Genomic DNA, 8,982 nt, shown 5'->3' with positions numbered 1-8,982 from the left:
GGTCGGATATATCGATAGTCCCGGTTATATCGATATTTTTTCGGACTCCCTTGAATATCGATATAACGAGACTTTACTGTATTTTTAAGATTCTATCATTTGTTTTGTAATCTTTAAATTACCTTGCACCACTTTACCTTTCTGTGACCTTGCACCTACTTTACCACTCTGAGCTCATCCGCCCCGACACAACTGCTCTATGCTTTAGGTCTGTGGACAAGGCATTATTAGAAGCACTAAGAACTAAGCGGAGGTTCAGTGAAGATCAAATCTGTTCCATTGGCTAACTGACTAATTAATCAGTGGAACACACTGCCCATTCATCAAATAAAGATGTGTCATTTTGAGTGCACTGTTTACCATAATAGCAGTAAGATTATTTGTATATTTTATTTATTTTTGGTGCCTGTTTAGGATTGCTAATATTTGGAATATTATCCAGTCGAACATTTTCTGAAGAGTTAATCTTCATGAGGGTTATAGATCAATAATCATTCACACTCACACTCATACTGAGGGCCAATTTAGAGTTTTGTTGTTGTTGTTGTGGGAGGAAACCACAGTGTACAGACCAAATCCACAACAGGAGAACTTGCAAATATGTTCAGGAAGGTTGGGGCTGGATTAGAACCCACAAAATCTGCACTGCGAGGCGGATTTTCTCACCAGTCACCTTTCTGCCCATTTGAATATGACTTTTTTTAAAGAGTAAAAGAAAATTTATTTTGAAATAAAAACACGTTTGAACTTAAACAGCATCCCAAAGTGGCAAGCGTCAAATTTGCTGTTCCATTGAATATTTTCTGTCAGTAAAAAGTCAAACAAAACACTTACCCGGCAAAATATAATGTTCAAACCTGTTTTCTGTGCAGTGTCTTGTTTTTTCAATAAACAAACCTGTAACAACAAAGTGACGAAGAAAGAAAAGCAAGCTGCTAGCATGTCGGTGGGCAGCTGTGCACGCTTTCAAGGTGGCAATATGTACCTGTGTGTGTCGGTGTGTGAGAGAGAGTGTGTGTGTGTGTGTGCGTGTGTGTGTGTGTGTGTGTGTGTGTGTGTGTGTGTGTGTGTGTGTGTGTGTGTGTGTGTGTGTGTGTGTGTGTGCGTGCGTGTGTGTTTATTGAGCTCAAGTGCCACAGGTCATTTTAGAGAAAAACACACCTGCTTTATAATGAATTGTATTCTTTGGCCAAAGCGACAACTGGTGTAATTGCAGCTTACATGCAGGCGGATCAGGTGTGTGCTCCAGTGTGTTATCGATGAGAAGGTTTCTTCAGCCGTTATCTGTACTAATTTGAAGGTTTTGGACGTTTCGCCTCCTATCCAAGAGGCTTCGTCAGCGAACTAAAGTCTGACTGGTCATATCGGCCCTATTTATATATCCCTAATGTCCAGACATGGCGGCGCCGGACACAGCTATGATAGGTCCCTACTCTCAGGTTGGGGGGAGCAGAGGACCACTCCCTGTGGCCCCACTGATTGTTTCCTACATTCGTGACTAACAACTGGCCTATTTGCCCCACTCCCACCGGTATCACCTCATCAGCATTACTAATGTTGCCTAACCTGTTTTGCCTAAGCAGGCTATTGTATGAACGATGCAAATTGAACCTCACCCCACCAGACCGTTTTAATGAAGGATTTTGTTGTTTTATAAGAATCACTTCTTTTACCCCCCTTTCAAACCATCTATATTCTTTCGCTAAGATTTTAACCTCATTGTCGTCAAATGAGTGGTTGCAAGCTTTTAGGTGCAAATGTACTGCCGATTGAGGCCCACTCGTATTATCCCTGCGATGTTGATAAAGTCTTTTTTTGACAATTTGTTGAGTCTCCCCAATGTACTGCTCTTTACAATTTACATTCACAATGTATGGAATAAACTACATTACTTTGTTTTTCATTTGGTAGCCTATCTTTTGGATGCACTAATTTTTGCCTTAACGTGTTTATCGGTTTGAAATAAGTAGGAATTTTATGTTGCCAAAGGACTCTTTGTAATTTTTCAGAAACTCCTGCAATGTACGGTACTGCTACTCCTCTCCTTTTTTGTATCTTGAGAATTATTGGTTTCATTCCCTATTCTTTCTTTCTGGCATTTGTTGAATGACCACTGAGGGTACCCAAAGTTAGTGAGTGCTCGCCTGATATGTTTTGACTCCTTTTCTCTACCTTCAATGCTAGTAGGTATTAGTTTAGCCCTATGCTGGAGGGTTCTGATAACTCCCAATTTGTGTTGTAAAGGGTGGTTAGAGTCAAACAGTAAGTATTGGTCAGTGTGCGTAGCCTTCCTAAAGACTTCTGTTTTTAGCGCTCTGTCCTCTTTTATAATTACTTTACAATCCAAGAAGGCTAGTTGGTTCTCTTTAATGTCCTCACGAGTAAATTTAATGTTGATATCTACAGAGTTGAGGTGATCTGTGGAGGATTGAATTTCTTGTTTTTTAATTAAGACAAAAGTATCGTCCACATACCTAAAACAGTGTCTAGGTTTTGTCCCCGGGAAGGATGTGAGGGCCTTTTTCTCCATCTCTTCCATGTACAGATTAGCCACGATGGGTGAAACTGGTGCGCCCATAGCACAACTATGAATTTGTTGATAAAATTTCTCCCAAAATTGAAAATACGTAGTATTAAGGCAGATTTCCAATAATTGGCAGATGTGATCCGCTTTAAGTTTGGTTCTTTCATGCAGAGGAACGTCCGCCAGCAGTCTCGTTCACACCACTGAGACTGCTGCTGGGGTTGGGACAGATGTAAAGAGAGAAGTCACATCGTATGATGCCAAAGTTTCCTCAGGTTCCAATATGAGGTCTTTGATCCTCTCTACAAACCCTGTGGTGTTCTCTACGTGATATTCTGTGTTACCAACCAACGGAGCTAAGATAGTTTTCAAATATTTGGCTACATTGTATGTAGAGGAGTCAATGTTACACACAATGGGTCTGAGGGGGAACCCTTCTTTATGTATTTTTGGCAGGCCATAGATACATGGTGTGGCCTAATCTAAAATACATCTGTCTGTCTATATGTTTTCCTTTCTCTAACTTTTGGAGACAGTCTATCATTTATTTCTTGTATCTATTGGAAGGGTCCCTTTTTAGTTGCTCGTAAGTGTGTGAATCACTGATTAACCTATTTATTTAGTCTTCATAATTCAATGTGTTGAGAAGCACTGTGCATCTGCCCTTGTCCGCTGGCAAAATAGTAATATTTTGGTCTTTTTGTAGAGTAGTTAACGCCTTTCTCTCTTCTAATGTTATGTTGGACGGAGGTAGTTTGGCACTACTGAGAAGGGCTGATATTTTAATGCGTAGATCATCTGCCTCATCATACGAAGGTTTGTTATTTTTAATAGCCGATTCAGTCGCTGTGATGTAATCTATTGTAGGTATTGTTTTAGGAGTCACTGAGAAATTTAAACCTTTGGTTAGTACCGCCTTTTCTGTCTCTGAGAGATCTCTGTCTGACAAATTTTTTATCCAATTCTCCCTTGAGTGTGTCCAGTGTGTTAGTTTTTTTTTCATTTGCAACCAGTTCAGAGCCAAAGTGTCACTGTCCTGGTGAAATTATGGATTTCATGTACGTTCTATATTTTATCTGTGTGGAGGTTATCGAAAATCCACATTTCATTGGCGATACCTTTCTTATCTAATTTTGAAGCTTTACCAAAACTGATTTCACAATAAGTACCTCATGGCCTCCTGTAAATTTGTTAAAAACCACGACGTGGGCATTTATCATGATTGTCATCCCTCATTAAACATTTTTCACATCTTGCGATTCTGCTACGTCGTGGGTTTTTTCATTCATTAATTTTCTTTTTTTGGTGTGGAAATAAATTTTTTCTGCGTACAGGAATGGCATTTTCAGGCCAAAGTTGACATTTCAAGAAATGTTTTTACCTTTACAGCAGGTGGGTCTGAAACTAATACAATGAATAATAATAATAATAATAATAATAATAATAATAATAATAATAATAATAATAATAATAATAATAATAATTCTTATAATAATAATAATAATAATAATAATAGGGCGGCCTGGTCGACGAGAGGTTAGCACACCAGCTTCACAGTGCAGAGGTTGCCGGTTCGCGTCCCGGTTCGGCCTCCCTATGTGGAGGCCGGACCATGCTCTCCCCGGGCCCGTGTGGGCTTTCTCTGGGTCCTCCGGTTTCCTCCCACACTCCAAAAACATGCAGGGCAGGCAGATTGACCACTCCAAATTGTCCCTAGGTGTGAGTGTGAGAGTGACTGTTGTACGTCTTTGTGTGCCCTGCGATTGGCTGGCAACCAATTCAGGGTTTCCCCGCCTAGTGCCCGAAGACAGCTGAGATAGGCTCCAGCACCCCCCGTGACCCTAATGAGGAATACGCGGGACGGAAAATGGATGGATGGATGTATCATAATAAAAATACATTACATTTTAAGCGCCTTTCAAAGCTCTCAAGGACACTTAACAGTCACAGACAAGCATAGGTACTATAATAAATAAAATACAATCACAAATAGAATGCAATAAATAAAATACAATTATAAATAGGAATGAGAGAGCGCTACACAGAAAATGCGATTTTTAATAAGTGAGTTTTGAGATGGGACTTGAAGGTGGGAAGAGAATCGATGTTATGAATGTTGGGAGGAAGTGAGTTCCAAAGTTAGGGGGCAGAGCAGTTGAAGGCTCAGTCACCCATCGTGCTGAGACTGGCAGGGGGGGTGGTACAGAGGCACAGGGAGGAAGAGGATCTGAGGGAACAAGACGGAATAGAAATTTGAAGAAGGACAGATAGGTATGGGGGGGGGGTGAGGTTATGGATAGCTTTATCTGTATAAAGAATTTTAAAGTTGATTCTACATTTGACTGGGAGCCAGTGGAGCTCTTCGAGGACGGGGGTGATGTGGTGAAAGGATGAGGTTCTGGTAATGATCCGGGCTGAAGAATTCTGGATGAGTTGAAGTTTGTGGAGACGTTTCTGAGGGACACAGAAGAGAAGTGAATTGCAATAGCCTCCTTGACATAGGGATCGCCGACACGCTCCTACGCTGGTTCCACTCTTATCTCTCTGGCCGCTCTCAGTTCATCCAAATTAACTCCTTCACTTCACAGTCATCTCCTGTATCTTCTGGTGTGCCCCAAGGATCTGTCATGGAACCGCTCCTCTTTATCACCCACCTTCTGCCCCTTGGCAATATTCTCCATAAATTTTGAATACAATTTCATTGCTTTGCGGATGACATCCAGCTCCATCTCTCCAGCAAACCCGACACCTCTCGTCCACCTTATTGCCTTTCACTCTGCCTCTGTGAAATTAAATCCTGGTTTACCCATAACTTCCTCAAACTTAACAGCGAAAAAACTAAAATTCCTTGTTGGTACCAAATCCACCTTGAGCAAAGCTAACAGTTTCTCTCTCACTATTGACAATTCAACCGTTACTCCCTCCCATCAGGTCAAAAGCCTTGGTGTCATTCTTGACAGCACACTATCCTTCCACTCCCATATAAATAACTTAACCCGGTCTGCTAGTACCTACGCAATATCAATCGTCTTCGCCCATCTCTCACTCCTCACACCACTGCTATCCTCGTTCATAGTCATGTAACAAATACTGTATGTTTGAAGCAAATTTCGAATTTACGCACAAATGGAATTTCCTGCTTTTTTTTAAGAATTGACAACGCGGAGGTGGCTTTTTATTTCAAAACACATTTTGTGAAGAATAAATTGTTCTATCCATTTCATATTCCTCTTGTTTTTTTCAAAACAGATTATGATAGTGTATTGCCACACACAATGAAGAACGGTCATGTCCTCACTGGCCATGGGAATGCAATATAAGCTTGAAGATATTATAACCACACCTTGTAAGTGCCTTCACACACTTGTTCTGCCTCATTAGGTGCTGTTTTGGTTGACCATTAGCAAGAGAACTCAAATGGGCTCCGATGTAATGTCCATTTGTGAACTGTGCCTATGAATTGCCTTAAGCTCATATAATAGACACGAAATTACAAAGGGGAAGGACATGTTGTATTTAGCAACATGAACTCTGTGAGGAATTTTTTGTCTTTCTTTTTTTTATTAATTGATGAGCACGGTCTGATAAGTTTTTCTTTTTTGATCAGCAACACCGTTCAAATGGAATTAGCAGTGAATTTTTAATGTCTGCGATGTTACTACCATTTTTCTTAATTGGAAATGAGGAAGGCGTTCATTTTTTCTAAGTGAAAGATACACTCTGGATCAGTGGTTCTTAATCTTGTTGAAGGTACCAAACCCTACCAGTTTTATATGCTCATTCATCGAACCTTTCTTTCAATGACTGTGCCCACTAACTGCAGACTAGACTGAGGGGTGGACTTCTGCGGCGGAAGATCTACCAAACCTCTGCGACCGACTCACCGACCCCCTAGGGTTCGATCGAACCCAATTTAAGAACCACTGTTCTAGATGGATTGTTAAACTGCATCCATATAACACAGTCCCGTACATCCATCAACACACCGTGGTATTATGGAATGTCTTGGACTAAAATTTGTCTGCTTATGGTGGTGGTGGGATGAAGGGGTGCCAGCACATTTTCTCACTAACAGCTGCTGCACCGTGTTGACTAACAGCACCAATGTTAGGAGCAAAGAGCATACTCGCCCCACGTGTTTATTCAGCCCTTCTATAATTCAGTCAATCAAGTTTGAGGACCGATTCCTGCCACTCAGCAAGTTGCTGTCCGCGTGATAAGTGTGGTTCTCCCACCCGTCCCCTTCGTCTCCTCTCATCGTAATCTCGCTAGTCCCTCTCAACGAACCCCCCAAGCGTAATTGAAAACACAAGCTTGAAATTGAAAGAACTGTAGTAACACTGACACGAGGAATGTTCCTTTGTCCCTGGACGGCTACACTTGCGGCGTCATGTTTTAACACGTTCCAAGAATGTTTGCTTCATGTTCGCGGGTCAAGCAGTTTGACAGTGTGCCCCCTTGTTCCATTATCTTAGAAATGAGTTCGTTGCTTAGATTCTTTGTGTTTACAACGATGTGGCAACAATTTTCTTCAGTTTCATTTGGCTTGAGCTACAGAATTGTCTGAATTGTTTTATGTTTCTTGCAAGCAGTGGAATCTCATTATTTTGGTGACGACCTATTGCGCCCGGATACAAGCGGACAAAATGAGTTTTCTCCGCAGGGTGTCCCGAGGATATAAAGTGAGAATTTTGGTCAGCCGGGAGATGCTCAGTGTCAAGCTGCTTCTTTTCCATTTCCACAACAAGAGGAGCCAGGGGTGAAGCTTTTTCAGGCATCTCCCACCAGCAAGAGGCTCCAGGGATGACCCAGGACATTTTGTCTCTCAGTTGGCCTGTGGATGCCTCAAGATTCCCCCGGAAGAACAGGATTACAGACGCTCCCCAGTTTACGAACAGCATACGTTCCGAGCAGTCGTTCGTAAGGAGAATTTGATTGTAAATTGCTTCAGTGCTATATTGTGTAAGCCAGTAAGGCATTACTGAAGCTGCTGGCACATAATTCAGTAATTACGGGCCACTGTTAGTTTTTGTGATGTATCGCGTGCTCCTGGAGCGTCAACTGGTAAAAGGGGTTTCCTTCCCGCCCACATACTCTACACAGCCAATTGTAAGTGAGCTTGGCGCCTCCTCCTCAGAGCATCAACTGGGAAGAGGAATTTCGTTATCGCCACTGAAAATTATTTCCTTTTTTTTGGTGGAGGTGCTTTTTGTGGCTTTTAAGTGACATACTAAGGAGCAAAACACAAGAATTTGAAGTTACCTAGAGCAAAGCGTCAGGTATTTTGGAGTAAAATCCTACATAAATACCAAAATATAGTGGCATGTGGCCATTTCTGTGAGACTTCTTACAGAAAAGGAGCCAGGGACGGTAGTGTCATAAAGCAGTGTCATAAGGCAGGGTTGTTAACGGCATCAAGTTGAGAATGACGCAGTTGTAAATAGACGATTCGCAGGCAAGTCCTCTCCTCTCGTTCCCCCGACATAACACAGTTGTTTTTTCATTTAAGTAGTGAATAGAGTTGTCAGAAAGCTTATGTGTAATCTATTAATAACGTTTGACTGATCTATCTGACTGTTTGTGTACATTCTTTAGCGCAGCACCGTGTAAGCAGCGTCTAGCACCGTAGAAGCAGCGTTAGCACCGAATGCATAACGTAACCCTAGGCGCTACTGTAGCGCCTTATAATGCGGTGCGTCTTATATATGGAAAAAGTCATGTCATTCAATGTAGGTGCGCCTTATAATGCCTTATAGTGCGGAAAATATGGTACTTCATTTTGCTCTTCAAATTCCCCCTTTTGTCCAATGAAAGCGACATTGCAACTTTCCCACAATCTATTCCACTCCAATTGAAACGTAAGTCTCTCCTGGCTCCTGGCCAGTGTGTCAACTCCAGCTAAATCAATGGATTAGCTATTTAGCCCAACCCCACTACACAAACACGCACGCTCCAATCACTGCCACAATCTGCAGGCTCGCTCCAAGAAAGAACCGGCCAGATTCTCACAAAATGGTGAACGCACTCAGAGGTGACCGTTGAATGCGCTGACGAACCCTCAACAAAATTCCGCCTTGTTTTGGAAATTTAATTTCGCGCTTCACAAAGGCTGCAAGGGTGGGAATAGAGCAGAAGCAAACGTTCTTGCATTTATGGAAGGGATTAAACTATCTACTCAATTTGCATTCCCACACTTAATGGAGGTGACGAATGGACGAACAAGTTGCTTTCACTCAGAGTACATGCATGTCTGAACTCTTTTTCCTCCGTTCTTTCTAAGAGACATGACACGTGACAAAGAAAAAAATAATTTTTCATGTGTACTCGGTATGACCATTTTAACAGACTATAAACATTGATAAGTTTCCATTGACAAACACTGGTCTCCTTCCTCAAAACATTCTTTTGTAGTAGCAAGACAGACCTGTGAGTGACAGTATGGTGCCGAGGGGCACCCG

Source organism: Hippocampus bargibanti, linkage group LG11 (genome assembly GCF_051943395.1).
Source record: "Hippocampus bargibanti isolate YZ-2025 linkage group LG11, ASM5194339v1, whole genome shotgun sequence".
Lineage (NCBI taxonomy): Eukaryota > Metazoa > Chordata > Actinopteri > Syngnathiformes > Syngnathidae > Hippocampus > Hippocampus bargibanti.
Note: the sequence above shows the minus strand (reverse complement) of the source record.